The 22411-nt window shown below is 31.4% G+C and overlaps 1 long non-coding RNA gene across 1 annotated transcript in view; it reads left to right on the top strand.

The window, feature by feature from the left end:
- The window catches only part of LOC118189778 (uncharacterized), a 675101-nt gene that overhangs the window by 41929 nt on the left and 610761 nt on the right, over positions 1 to 22411 (top strand). The window lies entirely within an intron of this gene.

Below are 22411 nucleotides of genomic sequence, written 5' to 3'. Positions count from 1 at the left end.
TCTGCAGAGTGTACGTTTATCACTAATAGTACCATTTCAAATGATAAATGAATTTCCAGAGAAATCCTGAAGTGGAAAATATTCTTTTAAAAGTTAATTCTCCAAAGAAACCAGCATTGCCAGTTACGAAACAAAAGATTAAATGATAAGATCTATTTAAGAATTACTCTAAATGAAAGAGAGGTTCCTAATTTTCTGACATTCATATTCTAAATGAAAGAGATTAATCTATTGCAACTCTTAGTTCTTACATAAAATATTCAATTAAACTCTTCATCTATTACTATTTAAAATCGTGAAAATTGTTTCACGAACTTAACGTTTAATTTAAAAACGGTAGCTTGCAATTAATAGGGGTTTGTTAATTATGTCGAAAGTATGAATATGTAGAATAGGTAGTTAAGTCACATTTATCAGTCACAACTTCCATTTGCATATCAATGAATCCTTATTTTTAAAAGAAATATTTTCTCTTAAGTGGCATTAGTTAGTTTAGTGAAATAAGAGAGTTAATAAGAAATCCGTGTGAATTATTTACCATTAAGTAGACGAAAATTTCCAAATAGAGAGTCAGATAATCTTTCAACTTATAGAGAGTTACTTTTGTAAACGGCTCAATAATAGCAACAGTACAAAATCCTTCCTTTGGAAAAAAAAATTAAAATCTGCATTCATTAAATGGATCAGAAATGAGTGGATCCATAATTCGCTACCAGAAGATTTAAATCGCAGGTTGATTTTAATTGTTTTCCAGACATTTATTCTGAAATCATGCTTTACGCATCAAAATTCTAAAATAAATCATAACATTAATGCAATGCAATAATTTAATTTTGGAATTTAGTGTAAAATAAAGTATCTAATACCACATATTACTAAGATTAACGCAACTGATATCAGATATTTTCAGATTGCCTTTACAAACGTGAAGTAAATAGTCAATTACTCAGGCGGAGTTACCATCGTTTCTTGCAATCTGAAGAAGGAATTATTTTCAGCAACTTTACTTAAACTGGTACTGTTGCCCCGTCTTTTTATCAACATTGCATTTCTATCACTGTGCTTTCTTTACAATGACTAATGATCAGATTATTCAAGTACCAGGATTGAGTGATATCCGAAATCGAAGATTTCTAAATCTACAGGCTAACCCACTTTTACGAATCAAGAATGGGCTGCATAATCAAACAATGAGTATCGGATATTTTTTGGTTAAACTACTATGCGGTAAGACACAGATGCTAAGACCTAACTGTTTTTACTCTGATCTGAACGTCTGATGCAACAACCATTCTGTATATTCTCCTATTTGCCAAAACTTTCTTTTTTAAATTGCATGATACCCAAACGAAATTCAGCTATAGCTCCTTATGAATATTTAGCAAGACATCAAATTTTAAGTTTAGATTCAATAAATGTTTCCCCCCCATAAAAGTTAAGTACAAATTTTACAAAGATACCTTTTGAACTAATATCCATATATATAAATTCAAAATTATAAATTGAAGAAGTTTCTATGGTTCCAAAATGCACATGATACTTCAACTGGAAGAAAATAAGTGACACATTTCCCATATATGCTGATTGCAAATAAAATATCAACACAAAGAAGGAAGTTGTGCTAGATAACGAAATTTAAGAGGTATATTTGCACATCTGAAAGACGATGTTTATTCAAATTTTGCGCTCTACGATTATGAGCGGCACTAGTAGCACCACTCTGAATGTACGATACAATGTAAATTCCGTATGCGTTATTTATCTTCTCAAGTGAGCTCTGTGAGCGCTATTTGTGTCAAGAATGCCTTTAAGGAAACGAAAAAGGCAGAATCATCAGCTTACTAAGTTTGAATGAGGTCTTGTAATAGGTGGAAAGAGAAGGTGGATTTTATTTTCACTATATTGCAAAAAGACTTAGAATGTCCATGGGTGTTGACAGCAAATGGGAAAAAGAAGGTACTGTTTCATCTGGTCGCACAGGTGTCAGCACTCAAATGGAAAATAGCAGTATTCGCCGTATGTCTGTGGCGCACCGCACAAAATCTGCAGAAAAAATTCGAGCTTTTGTTGGCACGAGGGTGGCACAGCAAACTGTAAAAATTGCTTACTTGAAGGTCAGGTCCGAGCTAAAATGCCTTATAGAAGCCATACCACCAATGCAATCGCCATACGACTTTGGAGATGAAGCTAGAGCTCTTTGAAGGGGGTAAATGTGTTCTCAGATGACAGGTGTTTCTGTCTTGGTGCCAGTAATGACCGTATGTTGGTTAGAAAGAGATGAGGAGAGTATGACCTTGGGAGAACCTTCCTATGATAGCAGAAGAACTCTCGTCTATATCTCACACAATTAAACAGCAAATTTGTATGTCAGTCTGGTTATATTACGATTCTAAGGTAGTTGTACAGCGGCATTTTCCAACGGGATAATGCTCATTTCCATACCGCTACTACCTCCCAACGGGCTCTACAGAGTGTCGACATGCTGCCTTGGCCTATGAGATCACCCAATTTTAGTCCATCGAGCATGCATGATACATGGCTGGAAGATTAATCCAGCCTCATCCACAAACAGTACGAACCATTATAAATTCAACTGACCAAGTGTAAGACGCATGGAACTCCATCTGTAAAAATAATACACGTTATCTATACAAGAGGTAGCTAGGCCAGCACTTCTGTAGTGTTACAGGTCATTGAGGTCATGTTGAACCTAATGAACTGTCAAGCTTCTGCTTCAATTTCGAGGGAGAAAACCCCAGGGGGCGGACCAAGATTCTACAGCTCATAAACCTCTCTAGAGGACTTTCAGTTCCCGTATATTTGAGCGCTCTCTTGGTCCTCAGTAACTATACGCTTACAATCAGCCATGGTTTCTTAGGGATTGGAACCTGGGGCCATCGGTATGCAGTCAGCGTTGCTAACCACTATACCCGACTGTGTAGCGATCCCTGTATCACAAAATACATGTGCATTTGCATGCTTTCATTCAGCATCTTTGCAACTACAGCTGTTATTAATGTACAATCCTTTTACATTTTAAAGGGATCTTCTCGAGCATACCTTAACGTTTGACTTTGAAACATTAATCAAATAAATACGTTACCTAGACAATTGTTTTGCTTAAATTTTATTCATTTAAATTGATTTCTTCTTGGTGCTGATATTTCATTTTCCTTTCTTTTACATTTTCCCTGTTTGTTGTTATTCTGCAATGTTCACATATATTTTTTATCATCCATTTAAACAATACAGCTATCGCCTTTGAGAATTCAGTTGTTAAATATTTAATGAAGATTCCTAAAAGATGCAAATTTGCAAAACCTTAAAAGCAGTTTAAAGGATTAAGAAGAAAGCACCTAATAAGTATTCCTCTTGCGTTTGTTTAAACTCGAATGAGATATAAGGGGTAAGAATATTAACTAGATACTCATGTTAACGGTAGAAGCAAATTTTTAATCATGAAAGGAAATGTAAATAAATATGTTAATTAGTTTTAAAGATTAAGAATTTAGTTTTCAGTTTCTATGTTTGATTTTGCTTATCAAAAAGCTCTAAATTCTTTAAGTATACAAGGTTGTTCGACAATTTGAATTACACTTACTTATTTTTCTATTTCACAGGTTTTATACACTGTTACGTATTAGATGATTTATGCCAATCTTTTAAGTAAGCCTTCACAGCTAAAAGAAAAGTGTGACTCTTTATTTCAGTTGTAAAGTAATGATAATTAACACAAATGTAAAAGAAAAATAAATGGAATCACCAAGATAACGACAAAACTCCTTCTGAACACAGGAAAATATATGACAGATTTAGGTTTAAAAATATAAAACTTTCCAAAATAATAATAAAAATATAAAATTGCAAATTCATTTAATAAGAACAATATTTTATGTGTTCCTTATAGAATTAGATTCACAGTCGATCATTGTTATGGTGTATAATACATTGAAAAAATTAAAAGATTAAATGTGTCACTGATATGGGTTTCTAACTGAATCATTTTGTTATTATTAAGGACTATCATTGGTACAAAGAACTTTTCTTTATAATTTTTATATGTTTTCCTTTATATAATAAATTTAACAACAAAATTCATGTTTACGTTCATCAACTAAGCAACATTCATCGATGTCAAATTTAGCGATTCGTACTCTGTAAGGCAAATATGCTTTGCGGGTTTCTCTTCTAATTTTTTGCATGGAGTTTTCCGAAGTTATTATAGCATTTCAGAAAGTATTGAACTATTCGAAACAATTATTTTTAAACAGTAACATTAAATGTAAGTCCAAAACTAACAGCCTATGATTACATGATTTGTAATTAGCTCTTTGTCTTCTCATTTATCGTGGCTGGTAAAAGAAGGAAAAGACAATCTTACTTTCAATTTATTCCGGATAATCATGGTGTATAAATAAAAAGGTGTTTGTTTTTTTGCTTGTTTCTTTTGATGCTTATGAGAATTTTAACTTCAATTTAGTTTATAGAACATAGATTTTTAAGAAAAATGGCAAATGCATTTCGTTCTCCTATTTATGTTCTTTCACTTTTCGAGTACTTTTTAAGTTACTGCTATTCACTTTTAATGCGAATAGAAAACAAATTTGCATCACAAGAAATGTCGTGCTCTTACGTTTTTACTAGTTAAAGTTATAGAAGTGGGAAGTGCGTAATTTTCTCGCAATCCAGAACGGCACATTAAACGAACTATTAATGCATTGAAAGCATTTTAAATTCCTCGCATATTCTGCTTAGAATGAGCATTAATGAAAAAGTACATGAAGGTACATTAAGTAGGGTACTTCAGAACCATTCTCTAAATTTTAATTGTAAAACGGACACATATTCTTAAATTACGATTATGAAATATTTATTTTAGGTATCGTATGTTTATTTATGCATTTGTCTAATAATTTAAAAGCAATACAAATACAGTTTTCAAATTAGCAAAAGGAAGGAGGAAATTTTAATTCATTTCAATTTTTTTTTATTTATTTATTATTTTCTTATTAATAATGATAACCTGCATGTCGTTTTCAAGTTTTTATGCCATAGAAATCACATGTTCAAATTTGTTCAAAAACTGTGCACTAGAAAGGAAATTACATAAGGCTGACGAAAACTGAACATAAGGCTGACGAAAACTGATGTGTGCTGTGTACATGAATAATAAAATATATAACATTTTCTAGTGCAGTGTGGGCATCTATTTGGATGAAACTCCTAGAAAGTGAAATTAATAAGCTATGTAGGGTCTGTATGCAATAAAGCGTTTTCTACCATGCAAGATGTTTTAAGACAATTCGTGAGTTTATACGCTCAATTTCTTCCTATTCTAGGATGCGCGCAGTGGCTCCTCACAAAGTGCTGCACATATTCGATCAGGAAGAAGCCACAAGATTTAACTAGGAAGGACGAAAATGCAGCTTTTTTATATGATATGCTTTATGGTCCTAAATGTTATGTTTTCGAGTTATTAGATATTTTCCAATTTTCGTATTAGCATATAATTCAGAATCCATTACACAGGTGATTCACCAAACACATTTCGTTGCTTACTACATATATGTTCCCTTTCGTAGGACAATAATTTTTGTAGAAGAAACTAACTTTTTTGTGGGATACTGAGTGGATACAAAAATATAGATATATATGTACAGTATTTGACTATCCCGAATACATTCTCATGAAATTTCTTCGCATATGGTACCAGTATGATGAATCTATTCACGTAAAATTAGATTGTGCTATGATTCCTTGAAAAATGGGTTTTGAATACGACTGTTCTATGTAATGAATACAATTTCACTTATTACAGTCCCACAGACTAGTCACTGGGAGATTATCTAAACATCATTAGTTATCATTGCTAACTACTATTCCGTTTGGGGGAGGCACAAACTTTATTGTTGGAATTAATGTTAATTTTCATTTACGGTAATGAAATGTATAGATTCAACTAGCTTACGAAAAGCCATGCTGCTGGCATTATGAAATCCATACCACTTAATAATCTGAATTGTATTTCTTAACTGCAGTTGCAAAAATTTCATTAAAGTTCAGCGTGTTACAAGTTCTATATTATAATCTTTTCGAAATCGAAGGACTGAGCTTGGAAAGAGAAATAGTGTCTAAAAGTTTGTTTCAGCAAACCTAAGACAAAAAAGTCTAGTGAAGTGCCATCAAAAGACTAAATAAGAATGTCAAAAAATGAAATGGAGAATATAATAATTTTCTTGCTTCCTTATATGAAACCCTGTGTGAAATTGTGTGAACGTTGTGTGAAATGAAAACGGTTTTCCTGCTGCAGTTTTCTTTATAACATTTACTGCTGAAGAAAGTGTATAGTTTAGGATTTTTTCTTGCTGTGTTTGTATTTTATTTACCATAGAACTGTACATTTGGTTTAATTTATTTACACTTATTCGTGAAATCGCTTCAAGCATTGCAACACAAATTAAAAGAACCAGTACGCTCAGAATGTTTCTTAATTTTAGCATGTAATAAGATAAAGTATAATTTAGTTGTTTAATTATAATTTATCTCATTACATGATGGTTTCTCTTTAGTTGATTTGTTCTTTAAATATTAAGTTTCACTAAAACAAATAAAATGGCTCAAAACTTTGAATTTTGCATCAAGCAAAAATTTAAGCAAATCATTTCGGCTGCGCACAAGGTAACTAATCTCTCAGTTTACCAGTCTCCTCTTGCACTCACTGCTACTTTCTTATTGTTTGTCTTTTTAGCCTTTTAAGTATCCTGTTCTTTGCACTTATGCCACATACAATTTAGCAACAAAATCACAAAATTTTTTAAACGCTGCACAACAGCATACGTTTAGATTTTACGATGCAGTTTTCAGTGTTGGCATATATTTTTTTTCCAGTCTTTTCTCAAGTTATTGTATCAATATTCAGTATTTTTAGTAAGGTCGGTATCAAAATTTTTTGTCTTTTTTATTATCAACGTTTTATACGTTAACCATATTTATTAAATATCAATTTCTTCGCCCCTACACCACATAAAATTCAATTCAATAGCAGTATCACAAAATATTGAAAATCAACGTTTCTTTAGAATATCCAATAGATAGCCTGGCGCTTTGGCGTGCAACTACTCGCTTTCAAATCGTTGTGTTTGTTAATCAAAAATCCATTAATGTTTTTCAAAATAGGAAATGAATAATAATAAAACAAATTTAAAATTCAAGCTTCTAGATGCACATATTTAAGTAGAGGACTACACTATTCAAAATTTTATGTCTCTAGTAAATCGTTTATTCACAATGCCGAGAACATACATCATACAGATTCTTCACTATTTGATTTCTTTAAAACATGCAGATTACATGCAGATTCTTCATTATTTGATTTCTTTAAAACTAATATAGAGCGATAAGATTTGCACGGCGACAATTTGAGAAATAATACGCCGTTTATAGCAATTCGACGCAAAATCCTATTTCGAGGCTAATAGGCCCTTTTGGGCTAAAAAAGAAAAAAAAAAAAAAAAAAAGGAAAATAAGAAAGAAAGACCACTACCGATAAATACCGATAGTAAATAAATTTTGTTTAAAAAATAACTGTAGTAAAACATAAAATAATTATTTTCTTCCTTAACATTTTCTTTTGAAACCGATACTGAGTTAGTTACAAAGAAAATATTCGGTTATAATTAATATTTTTCTGTAACAACTGAAATTAAAGTTTTATTTCTTACCAGTGGCGGATTCATTGCTAAACACTGCTAACTAGGAACAGGTTCAAAAACCACTGAATGCGCATCTTCATGTTTTTTCCAATCTGATGTAATGTGAATTTTGGGGAAAACAGCTGGATTTGTTTCGATCATTTGACGTAGCAGAATGCTTGGAAGTAAAAAAGTGTTTATTTATTATTGAAAAAAGTTTTCAATTAAATAACTTGATTAATAACTTATCAATGAGATTAAAAATCTTAAAATAAAAAAATAATTTTCTTAATAAAATAAGCTTTCACTTAAAACTTGGGCAATAATTAATTAACTAAAAGTAGAAAATGCTTTGTCATATATTTTAATGGAAACAGGAGATTAAAAATTTCACTTTACAAAATTCATGTACAATTTTATATCACGAATAATAAAAGCGTGGACGCCTAAACAAAGAAACCTATTAATCGAATTATATTGTATATGCCATTAACTTCATATATTTATCAAGAAAGCTCCCCCATTTTATTATGATAAAAATTATATATGTATATATCATCTTTATATATTTTAATTTGATATAAAATTATAGACAATTTTTGTACTATTGTTCCCATAAAAATGTGGCAAATTATTTTTAACAACAGCGGTGCTATTAGTCTCGAAACCCACTTTTGGTCCCTATCACTTTTGTATCCGAACAACGTTTCAAATCGTTGCCACCAAATGTTATCACGACATAAACTTAAAAAAATTAAATAATAAAGAAATATGTATGTACGTTTGTATGTTCCTCGCTTTGTAAAAAAACGACGGAACCAACAGCCATCACATTTTGAAACATGTAGTCCTTCACCGGAGTACGGGTACCTGGAAGCCAGAACTTTGAATTTCGAATTATTTTTTATTTATTTCATATTTGAGTACAAATTTAATAAATTTTTGCTTACTAAACTCAGTGATTTGAAAGAAAGCTGTCACAACATTCTTCGAAATAAAAAAAAAATTATCTGCGGCGCACCAATCTGCTGTCATTCGGCAAAATGCAAGATATTTTTCATTTTTAATCCACAAATTCAGCTATCGGAAAACAGTGGGTTTCCGCTGCCTCCAATAGGATATTTATTATCTCTTCACACTAGCGCATTGAATTTTAGTAAAGCGTAAGATACTTAATTTTCAGATTTAGTCTTTCGGTTACTGAGTAGTACAGCAAGTGATCGAAAAGTAACAAACGCAAGCCTTAAAAATATTTTTTCAACTTATTCATTTTTCATCAACTTACTCAATAACTTTAATTCGATTGCTTTAAAAAAGTATTTAAACAATGAAATGTCTAATTAGAAATATTAAATATTTTTATGAAATGATACTAGCCTAACTCACAAAATTCGTTATATACTTTTTTCTTTGTTATGATAATTCTTTTGGGCGCCTAACCATTCAGACACGTAATTTTCAAAGAAATAATGTAGCAAATCTACGAAAAATAGTCTCACAATCTCTAATTCTAAAAATATGTTGTTTTTAAATATTTTATAATTTTACGTTTAAATTATGGCATATGTACTTATAAAACTATGCTTAATAAAGTTAAAAAGACAAAATGATGTTACCAGGAGCAAGTGCAAGAGCAGACTGTCTACACGTGATTCCCGACGAGAGCAGAAAAACCTTAATAAATCCTCTGGTGCAATGTTAAAATCTGAATCCTATCAGATTTTTTCTCTCTCTCTCTGATTTTAGTCCGTTAATAATTTTATGAAATTTAAATAAAAGCTTATTTTAAAAATTTGAATTTTTGTTAAATTTCTTAAACTTGTTTCATGTATTAATAATTTCAAAATTTTTTCTTTACTCTTTGAAATATAACTTCGCTCTCGAAGATATGTTTAAGGTGATCAAATATAAAAAAGATCTTTATTTTCTTAAATACTTATCATGCTTGTAGCTTTAATCAGGAGGAAAGACTCTCTTGATATCACATAAAAACATTTTGATACCGTATTAAAAATATTAAAAAAAATATATTTACTTGCATCACGTTTGAGAATTTTTTTAAAATTTCATTGTAAATATTTTTCCACTTCAAGATACATCATCTTATAATTCCCCAGTGCCTTAAGATGTCATTAAGTATTTGACTTATCCCAATTAGCAAAAATAAAAAGAAGCCAGTGAAATATATCTTAAGCTACTTTTAATTAATATCACGTACAAGGAAAATATTTAGTCCTTTTTGTCAAAGGAAGAAATGGGAGATTAAAATATATCACGTCTTTTTACGATATGCAGACAAATTTTTAAATATATGGACATTGCAGAAATTCTTTCAGAAATTTGTATTTTGTGTTACATATTATTAAAGGCTACAAAAGGAACCAATGAATTTCTTTGAAGTTTAATGAATGTTCTGAAAATTATATATCTTTATGAATAATCATTTCTAAAAATTAAAACTTCTTTTCAAATTTAATGAAAACTCTTTGAATAAGTAATTACTTTTAACTTTTGATGTGTAACAACATTTTTAAGATCAGAAGAGAATTAAAGCATTTTACCTATCGGTAACGTATTAACATTCAGTAGCCTAATTAACAATAAATTTATGCCGCCCAATCGGAATAGTGGTTAGCGACGCTGACTGCTGTACTGAAGGTCCCGAGTTCGAATTCCGAGGATGTCATAGATGTTTGTAAACGTATAGTAACTGTGCGGCTTGGGGGAACTCTAAATACGCTACCAATTGCAAGTCCTATCGAGAGGCTGTGGTAGGGAAAGAGAGAGACCCACGGACTCGTTCGCCCGGGGTGATCTCCTTCAAAGTTCGGGACAGAACTGAGAAAAGTGGGACTGTCAACTGTATGGTGCTCACGGCTATTGGCAATAATACGTGCAATCTTGCACTCCTTGCCACGATGAATTTCGTCAGCTTGTTCTGATGTTATTATCAGACAACTAAGATAAGCCACAGTACACTATAAAATTATTTACTAGTAGGGATATCGCATGATGCTTTTACTTTCACTTTCATGATTCACATTAAAGTGAGAAAAAAGAACTTAAAACAAATAACAAGGCTTTCCCCAATTATGTTTTCTCTGAACTACAAATATCAGCAGTTAGTGAATCAAATATTATTAGGTAAATTGTTTCAACTGTACATTGCAAAAGAAAAAAAGGGACCGTTCTATATCTCCCGTTCTACTGGGCCGATTCACAAAATTCAAATTGCGTTTTTCATGTCTCGAAAGCGCGACTTAGGATATATATTAGTTTTATATATAGCAGTATTCTAACATAGGTATTTTGACACAAAATCGGACTTTTTCTGAAATAACATACCAATTTTTTTTCCATATTTCGATTCTATGATTCAAATTATGCCAGAATACCAAGTTTTGTAAAAATCGCAAAAGTAGTTTTTAAAAAATTAGCTCTCAAAATTTTAGTTCCTCAATGTTGATTGAATTTGGTATATATTTATTAATATATCGCTTTTTATTAAACTTTTTTTATTCTTCCTTTCAGATTTCGAAATTCAAGTTCATTCCAAATAAAATTCACCCATTATTTATGATTTACTTTTAAAATTTGTATTTTTAAATAATTTTTATAAATTTTTCGAAAACAATTTTGAATTATAACCTATAAAATTTAACCATCATCTTCAAATAGGTGTATTTCTAAGCATACCTGCAAAAAATTAGACTTTTTTATTCAAAATTTTCTAAGATATACACGAATTTACATATATGCGCGGTTTGAAATTTTGCATGTTTTTTGAGCGATAATAACGCCAAATGTGGTTTATGGATTTTGTTACAGTGAATTGCCACAGCTATTTTTAACCTTAAATTTCAAATAAATTTTTACGGAGAATTGATTATATGAAATTTTTTCCCTCAATGATGCGTAATAAATATTTATTAATACTATATGAATAGCTATTTTTTTTTTTTTAAATTATAGGTGATGATTCAAATTTTTAACATTTTAAAAAAATTTCTTTCTTTTTTCCTCTTTTTTTTTAAAAAAAAAATATTTGTAAGAATAATTTTTACCTTCGCCGTGTTATCGTCTGCTAACTTACCTTCATTTAAATTGAATTGTCTAAAACTGAGAAAAGCTCGTTCGATATTTATTTTCACTATGTTTTTATGCAAAAAAGACGTTGACACTTTGGGTCATGTCCCAGCTTTAAAAAAACATATATATAAATATAAATGTTTACATTAATCCTCTTAGATAGAATGTTTTCAGTAGTAATTTTCTCTCGTGTTGTAGATTACATAAGAAACATCTTTAATATAGAAATTTTTATGCTTAAAAACTCTAAATAATATGATTAAGATTTTTTGCACCCTATATAAGAATTGGGTTACTCGGTGGTACAGAATAAGCAATGTTGCAGTGGTTTATTTCTTTCTCATTTAACAAAAATCTTTTAATTCAAATATTTATCCTTAGAAGCTGTTTTCAGGTGAAACGCATTTAATGCAACTGATAGTTTAAAAAATTGACAAGAATGCAAAATTTATGGAAGTGTAACAATCTAAAAATCTTAATTTTCTTGTGTCAGAACTGAAAACAAATGTAGAAGGAAATTAGGGGGAAGCAAAAACTTAAAGGTGAATCTACTTCAAAGAAGTTGGGTATTCAAAGAAAAAACACTTGGACGTGTACACCAGCAAATAGCATCAACTGAGTTTGTGCTAACGGAAAAGACAAAAACGATATCATTGCAGATTAAAGTGAAGAGCGACTGGTTTTCGACTATATGGTTGTATAAATTTAAATTACTTAATAGAACATCATATCGTATCATAGACGGAGCATCCTATGATTTCTCAGTCGAATTATTTAAAGACTCCGGAATTTATCCTGTGACGTCTGTAGATATCAGCTAAAGACATTTTCCCTCTTGATGAAACCAGTCTTTCCTTTCATCTCACGCACTGGAATTGCTTAGCCTGTAAAGACTGATAAAGGCTCTGACTAAATACTGATGAAACGGATTGAATTAGATTATTAAGTTACGGAAAGCCGGGCTATCTGCTTTAAAGGAGGGATGCCTTCGTGAAGAACTTTCTAAGCGAAACCAGCTCGCATACACGTTACACGTGAGAAAAACCACGAAAGTCGCTCGCCGAAGTCACTTATCGCCGAAGTCCTCGCTCAGACCTGCATTTCCATATTTGAAACGATTAATGCATCAAATCAGGAATTCAATGAAAGTTTTACAGTGCCATTTACTAAAAATTATAATAAAAGATCTTCATCTTTGACATGACTGAGAATCAAACCTGCATTCAGAGTCGAATGACACAGTACGCATAATCCCCAGCTCAACGTTAAATAATTGATGAGAACTGAAACTATTTTATCGTACTAAGCACACTAAAATAATGGATTTATATTGATCGCAAAGAATCATACGTAGTTAAAATATTGAATAATACATATAAACAAAAATTGCAAAAGAATAATTGCAGTGTAGTCAATCATAAAATGTATTGCCATCATAAAAATCTTCTGTGTGATTTATTTTTCGGACCATCTTACAAAATTCTTCGATATACTTAAACTAAATTAAGTTCAATTTTTACCCTGCTTTACTATAGTCTTAGAATTCTAAAAAGAATGCAAAAGTATCAAAAAATAAAGTAAAATTTAAAGTAGATTTTAACTTAGAGTACAGAACAAACTTAACCCCAAATTTACTTTAGCTGTTCAAGGCTAATAGACAATACGTAAAATCGAATTGTATACAATTAACAAGCTAGGTCTATCCTAGCACTTTGCTCGATAAATTTTTGGAGCTAATTACTTGCTGTGCAATATCCGAAAGAAAAGTTCACAAGCTCAGCTGTTTCACTCTCGCATCATCAGGTGCTTTAAGATTTCGATCGATGACAGTCTTAACTCCTTATCTGACGAAAAAGGCAGGCTGTCATTTATACATTCCGGAGGAAGCAGATAAAACAGTAAGCATCTAGAACAGATTTTAATATAAGCAAAAATACGTTAAATAAAATAAATTTACAATTGCATGATGCTCTTTGTTCACATAGATAGTATATACAAGACAATATGGTATCTTCAGACACTTATATTCATTTGGCAAAAAATTAGTATCTTCAAAGGTATTGGTATTTTCAGATGCTTATAAACATTCACCAAAACTTAGTATCTTCAGAAAAAGACATATATTTGCCAAAAAATTGGTGCAACTACTGATAAGATGTGGATACGATATCATAACTAACTGAACGGAACTAAAAGTAGAAAACCCAAGAATAAACATAAAACTAAGTTTTGGCATGAACGTTTTCTGAAATTCAAGTTATTGTCGAAAACATACAACATATGATTAAGAAACTAAGCATCATTTTAATGCTGAAATAACACTCGACGTAGCACATTACGATAGTTAGTTCCTATATATATGTTTCATTTTCCAACTTTATGACTGCCTTACCTTGTAAAGTCTTTAAAAAAGTGCAAAGATGTAAGTTTCTGTATAAATCTTTGTTAGTGTTTATGTATTTCTGAAATTATTTTGGCATTTATAGATGCAAATATTTATCTTCATAATAATATATCCATAATAGTTCGCAGGCTTTCTCTAGTTCTAATAGAGTTCGCGACAGAATTTCAATATCTTTGAGTTTGTTTGAGTTTATCAATAGTTTTGAGTTTCCCGCATTCTCGAGCGAAATTATTTTGACTCTTTTGCCCGATGATCATGCGCAAAAAAGACTGTTATATTCATGAATGAGTTTCTACCTGCAACATGATTTCATTAAATATCCATCGTTCAAAATGAACTCACCTTTCAGTAACAATTTATGAGTGTCTCCCGGATTTCATGACTTATTGCGTACATTTTTAAAGCATTTTTCTTTAATATGCTTTTGCATATTTCAGCTTAAAAATAGATGAGTAATTAATGCTTTTGTACAGTAGTAAGTCGAACGGGGTTCTGATTGTGTACAATGGCTGAAATAATCGAAAGTTTCGTGGTTTTCGTTCCTGTAACACAAAAACCAGACATTTTCTCTTAGAAACATAGAATGCGTCCCTTACTTTAGACAGATAATCGTCTTTGTGTTTGCTATATTCACATAAAAATAGGCTATTATACTCTTCATAAAAAGTATCATGGTTATGTGTGTATTATATATTGTGTCTATGAATCACATAATTCAAAGACATACCTGCGTCATTCTGCCTAATAATACATCTGCATAATTCGTGATAAATCTTCACATAGCTAAATTTTGCAGGTAATTAAATTACTAACAGAGCGAGAGCAATTGTAGTAATATTATTACCTTAGGATATGAAAAATACATTTATTCACAAAATTGAGTTATTTTATTCAAGCAGTAAGGTTTTTTGTAGTCATTGAATTAATTTTAAACAATCATGAGAATTAAAAAATTTTCAAAAATATTTATTCAAGCCAACCTATTGAAAGAAATTTGTCTCAATTAAAAAATTAAATCCTCGGCTGTGTAGGCTTATCGAAATTTTGTTATTTCAGAATAACAAATAATTACTTAAATCAAGGATAATACTTAAAGAACTAATATTATGTAATCACATAAAATAAAAACTATAACCATTTGAGCCTGAAATGCTTAGTACAAATACAACGATGTGATTTCACCTTAATAATGATCTACCACACATATCATTCGCGCACTCACCGTGTTAGAGGATACACCCCTTTATGTAAATCACAGTTCACTGTTGTTATGTACATTTAGACCTTGATGTCAATACTGTCTTGACAAGCAGCACGTCAGTATTACAATCATAAACGGGAAATTGCATGACTAAATGAATGTTTGAGGTATACGTTAAGAAGGCAAATGCAGATACGAAAGGCAAATAGTAGCTTTTGCGTGAGTTTGTTTTTAAATCTACGTTTAAATGTTCATTGAAGGTTTTACACTCAAATTAGTAGGCATATTATATTTTATAATTTGTAAGGAAGTACAATTTAATATTATTTCTCTAGGTTTAGCTGATCAAAATCAAAATGCTAATATGATTGAAAAATTCTTAACTATTTTAGTATTTACGTTTTACTTTAGATATTAATTAAAATTATAAATTTTAAATAAAATTTAGTAAAAAAGTGATTTAAATTAAAGTAAATTTTATAAAAGTTATGCAATTTTATTGTAACATAAAATTTAACTACAAGCCAATAAAGCATAATGTTCATGCGAAATGAAATATTGAAACAGTATTCTTTATTTAAAATTCAAAGCGTTAAATAATTACACAGAGATAAAATATCTACTAAAATGTATAAGTTGTAAATTATTTGTGTTTGCCAATCTGTGAATAGAAACAGTGAGCTAGCATTACAAGGTTTTATATGTTAAACTTTTCACATATTAAACTTTCATATACTAAGAAAGACAAATCGCTTCTAATTTAATAGCAAGAAATTCAGACGAAACAGCAGAAACAATTTTAGCAACTTTTATCGCTTTAATTTTTAATACATACAAATACAAATTTAGTATCATGAGGCATGTGATTCGGTGTTTTTGATTGTAGCCAAATTTGTGAGGGCTATTTGCCTAGGAGAAGGGATGCTTCTGAGTATTTTCTAAGGTCAACTGACTTAAATGCATGTTACATATAGGAAAAAACACTCAAATATCATGTACGTAGTACTTTCTACGGGATGTAAACCTTTGGGAGAGCATATGAGAATGATTTAATGCATAAGCTCCGAAACGAAATAATGTGATATCATGCATTTTTAGGAAAATATTGAAATAAACAAATTAAACTAATATCATGAAATTTTCATCATGTCTTAAAGGCGTTATTTAGATGATTCTTGTTTAGGTATGATTCAGATGATTATTGAAAGGCTTAAAAATATCCCAGAGGAACAATATCACTTTTTTACTGGGTCTTATTATAATGTTGCGCGCAGACAGTTTCGTAATGTATTGAATGCACACAGAACTGATGATAGCTTTATAAAATTTAGGTACTTTTCCGTTTTGCCGGCGCAAGCAATAAAGTCACCAATAATGGTACAACCGATGCCAAACGGAATATTCTCGCTGGTAACCTTTTGCACCTCATTCAAATAGTTCAGTTTTATGTCTAAGGCCATTTTCGGCAATTAAATCAATTAGGATGCAATCACAGCGCTTACCCGAAGCCGAAAATATAGAAAAGGTAAAGTCAAGGGTTAAATTCATCAATTCTAATGAGAATGCATTAGCGAAGTAAAGCACTGCAGTTTTACATAATTTCTGAGTAAGCTATTCGTACGAATTGAAGTATTTCTTGCATTTAAACTTGTGTTCCAAATTAAAATTTAACTTGAAATTAATGTGGATAATTACTGAGAGCATTACATTTTTGTAGAGTAGTATACGTGAGATGAGATCGCTTGGGGTCACGTGATATGAATCGGCGAAACAGGATGTTGAACCAAGAAAGCATAGTAAATTCTTAAATTAATGTCTTTTTATAAATTTGTCTTTATTTATTTGGCTTTTTATAAAACTTTAAGCGATATTAAAAAGTTTATGCCTTCAAAAAAAGAATTCTTAGGACTAACATTTATTTAATATTTTTTGTGTGTATAATGTATGTTGTCGCCAATAAAGTCTGCTTGGCGAGATTTGCGCCGGCGAAACGGAAAAGTACCAAAATTTATTTTTTACCAAAAGAAACACTTAAAAATTCTGGAACTTTCCGCAAAAATACTCGTACTGCTCTTCTCAGTATCACAGAGACATTCAGTTGTTACACATCAAACTATTAAGATCGTTAAACACAGGGCTGCGCAAACCGCACCTAAAAAGGTGAAACTCCTGCTGAGATCTGTCGATACTCCACACTGACACTCAACGAAAGAACAATTATTAATAAGAAACTGATGATCTTACTGGGCTTATATAGTTTCAGGCCGGCCATATACAAATATATAGTAACTTCCATTCTCGAAATTATTGAAAGGCATATAAGGATTGGGTACGGTTACAATAGCATATGAAACCAATAAAAGTTGTTCAAATACAATAGCTATTACGGTTGTACTGGGACCAGCCCCAAATGCCGCCAAATGGTGGCCAAGTTTGTCAACATTTGGCGATTTCTCGCTTAATTTGGCGACAACAATTAGTTACAAAACTTATTACCAGCTTGGCGATATGTCGCCAATTTAACGAGATAGCCATTTACTCAATGTTAAATAGACTTGCTTTTGTAGTCTTACTTTTACGGCAAAGCATATTCTTTTTCAAGCAATTCATGTCAAATTATATAGGAAAAACTACAATTCAGACATAATTTCACTAAAATTATTTACTTAAATACAAAATTCATAAGAGTACTTAGGATTAGTGCTGTGTTTTAAGCTTATAAATTGTGTTCTAGCTGTATAGGTAGAAGATAGGTAGAAGTTAACTGTACGGAAAAAAACATTTACAGTAACACAGTACAGTCAGCGTATCATGACTGTTTAGATAACTAATAACCGCTCATTCAGAAAATAAAGGTATTTCAGAAATCTGGGGCAAGACGTTTCTACATGCCGAGCTAAATGTATATCCGAATCTCAGCATTGCATTGGAATCTTCCTCTGGCCACCTAACCGGGCTAGTGATTAGCGAAGCTGACTGCCGCACCGTAGAGCCCAAATTTGAATCCCGGAGAAGGCATAGATATTTGCAAATGTATAGTGCCTTTGCGGCATGGAGGAACTCTAAATACGTATTTGGCCAGCTAAAAGTACTCTCGAGAGGTGGAGGGCAGGGTAAGAGGGTTGACTCGTCCCCATGGGATTGCTCTCCATCAAAATTGTGGGCAGAACTGTGCAAAGTCGTACTGTCACCTGCATGCTGCTCTTGACAACCACAGGTGTGATCTTGCACTTTTTACTACGATGGGGTTGTCGGAGGTCACTGCCAGAAAACTGAGGTGTAAGTCACAAAAACAATAAGAAATGTTCTCAGATATGATTTATCGAGTTGTCATGTAAAATATCAATTGAACTCGAGTGAAAGTTGTTCCTCAATATCATTGCAAAAATGTTCAGGAAAGGTACAGATATTAGAGGCGTTGCCATATGGAGGTATCGATAAAATGAATGTACTGTGGTAATGATCAGACAGTGATATTATACTGAAGTTTCCAAAATCATGTTAAAGTGTTATTGTACCACAAAAAATACCATTTTATAACTTTGAGAAATCTTCAGATATTACCTTACCTAGCATTTTTCTTTTTTAACACATTTAAACTTGTAAAGTCATTAGGATTTTTTAGAGGCAAAAAAGATGAAAAATATGCAACCGCTTTCGCCGGGAATCGAACCACGGACTTATACGGTATAATGGAATACCGGCCCAGCGTGCTACCGTTACACCACGAAGGCACGCTAGGGAAGTGGGAGAAATACCTTATAAACTATGCGACAAATATTTATGACTTGTTTCCCTAAATACACTCTGGCTGACGGGAAATTGGAGATAAAAGTTTCTACGTATTTTATATGGACTAGTATAATTGAATTTAGTTGAACCAAAATTACCTTGTAATCACTGAAAATATACAGGTTGTTAGGACAGATGCATCATTCGGAAAAATAGAAAGTTATCTCATTCGTGCTTCAGTCTAGAAGGAAACCAATTTATCCTAGGAGTTTCTAGGTGACTTGAAGCTAACTGCACTATTACACAATTGCAATTTACAGGTATGTAATCCGAATTGACATATCTCTTCGCTTGTTTCGCTTGGTCTATATGCATTTCACAGCCGCTCATTTAGTGAATTAAAACATCTACTTGTTTTATTACATAACAATATTATATATCCTCTGTTAAATCAGCAACTCGTCTAATAACTTGCACATAGCAACTTATCTATAGCAGTTTCACTTCCCTCTTTCGTGTTTACAGCATTGTTGTCATTCATCTATTAGTTGTATTTAGCAATGGCATTTAAGTTGCAATAGGTTAGTACAAAATTTACGTTTGTAAAAGTTAACTTAGTAGCCAGTATAACACACAAATCATTGCAGTTATTAATTATTTCATTAACTATTACGCACAATTTTCATTTTGTGCATATTAATTTGTGCATTATAAACTGTAATCTGTTAACCTGATTCCTGTTAGAATCAAAGATAAAAAAGTCTCTTTGCATTGCACACACTTTATATGCTTCAAAGAATCTTAATGTGCTTTAGGGAGATACCGGCAGCAGAACGGTGAAGTCGCTGAATACTAGTAGTTCAAACAGGTTACAATGTGGGTGAATGGGCTCGTAGCATAGGTGGTTTGGCAGTTTTGTCCATACGTAATGTAAATACGAGGTAGTTTCTGTTAGAAAGTCCTCCACGAAAGCATCATTTTCCTTAAGCAGACCGTCATTATTTGCTTTGCTGTAATCAAACAAATCGAATCAAATCTAAGTCAGTAAACAGCTGTAAGCTATTTCGGAAAACCAGCTGTCTCACCGGCGTTTTAAATGCTAAATAGTATATGCATTAGTGAGTTAACACCTTAAAAATTTGTAAATAAGAGAAAAATACGACAAATTAAAAATAAATAAGGATATAAATATAAAATAAAATAAAATTATCAAAATTTATTTAAGAGCAATTCTATCAGAAAAGCGTCTCAGAAAATATAATCTTTTCGAAATTGAATTTAATCCTACGGAATGATAAAAATAAGCAAAATTTTTATCAGGCTTTCTTGAAGATTACCTTGCGTAGCAATTTTTGACGAGAATAGCGGGCCATTCTATCTTGCATTAAAGGCGTTAAAATCATCACTCCTAAATGGGAAAACATTTTTATAAATTTTATTCTTGAATGAACTACTGAATCTTAAAATGGCTTTATATATTGAAAGGCAGTTTTATTTTATTTTGGGAGCCAGGTTTGTTGAAACATTTATGAGTAACATGCACTTCTACAGATCTCGAATGACGGAAAAAGTGGGGTATAATTTTATTGAGAAGACGTATCGAATTTCCAGAGATCTTTGCGTCTCCATATGAAATTTCTGTGATTATAAAAATTTTTCATTCATGTAAATACGAAATGTATATATTTTCGAACCGCGTCATGGTAATTGACACAACAAATCATAGGGAATAAATTTCTTTGTTGGTGTTACATAAATTATTCTTTCCTTTGAATTACTTAAAATGAGGTTTAACTTGAATTAAATTTTCAATTCGAGCTAAAATTTAGTATACTTCTTATTGCATCATATATTTTAAAAACAAATTTGTATATATTCTTTCTTAATTTTATATACTTTACAAACCACAGCCACATTTAACTACAATCTTAAGTCAAAATGATTCATGCATATTTATGTAAGAGTTCTGTTACCGAGTGTATGCATGGCAGTTAAATACTTCATTAAAAGCTAGGAAGAATTGCCACGTACACAGTATCTGTTACAAATTCTAACAGTAGGTCATTATTTTTAAATCAGTTAAAAAAGCAAATTTTTGGATTAATCGTAAAATCTATAATCCAAGTTTAGTAACTTAAATTGTCAAATAGGAGCTCTAATATTGATAGAGTTTAATACGAACATTCCATTTAACTGATCATAATAAAGTGATTAGAATTATCTATAAAGACCTTCTACATCGGAGCTTCTCATTTGCCACTTGTCTTAGTAATTCAAACTTCCAGTCTTCATTACAACAGTGGTATAAGATTATTGTTGTTTCCCGTGGTATAGCTGTATATACAAAACGTGAAAATAAAACGAAAATGAACTGTAAACTCTGTGGCTCAAGTTGTTATATAGCTTAGAAAAGATGAGCGCGTTTAAACGCTTATTATTTTGGATCAAACAAAAGCGCTCCATCATGGTGAAGAATGAGAACCTGGGTTTTACCTTGTAGAGTTTCTCATTCTTATTCCACTAAAGTCAATATCGAGGAACCAAGTGAACTGTTAAGCGACTTGTTATTTAGTTCAAATAACAGAAATCTTAAACTCAAGAAGGGTTAATAGCCCATTATTTCACTCAAAATAAGATGAACAGTCGGAACCTTTCTTCGGGCTTACAAAGCCTCCACTCGGGCTTGAAATCAGAATATTAAATAAGAACTAACTATTTCTAACTGATTTAGCCGAAGCTAACACAAATCTAAAGTAGTTGGGCGCTTAATCTAAACTAGCCGGCAAATATCAAAAGACACGAAATATATAGCCGAGTTTTAAAGAGATTTAGCCCGAAGGCAAACAAGCACTACGCAGGATTCCTAGCTCTCTCTCTGTCACATGAAGTAAGTTGAACCTTCCTTAAATACTACTTACTCATTTTCATTCAAAGCGATTCTAAAAGCTGATTTGGATGCGAATTGCAAGTTGAAACGAGGACGGATAGGAAAGCATTATTAAATTAAAATAACTGTTATAAAATTAAAATATACCTTACAACCTAACTTGCATTTGATAAAACGCTGCAAATATATTCTTGTGCAAAATTAAGAGAGTTTGCACATTATGTCGAATTTTTGAAAATAATGGAAGATTTTAATTAAATTTAGTAGAAATCTACATTTATAACAAAGAAAGAGACGTATTGCAACATGACGGTATACTAGACAGGAAGGCAGTTGAGGAACACCTGTGACAGATAATCCCACTCCTTCAGCAAAGTAGGTTTCAACTCCGGGATGGTTTTCGGAGG

This window comes from Stegodyphus dumicola, chromosome 10, assembly GCF_044657685.1.
Source record: "Stegodyphus dumicola isolate Sdum_Otavi_A_Nest chromosome 10, ASM4465768v1".
Taxonomy (NCBI): Eukaryota; Metazoa; Arthropoda; class Arachnida; order Araneae; family Eresidae; genus Stegodyphus; species Stegodyphus dumicola.
Note: the sequence above shows the minus strand (reverse complement) of the source record. Positions and strands in the feature narration are given on the sequence as shown.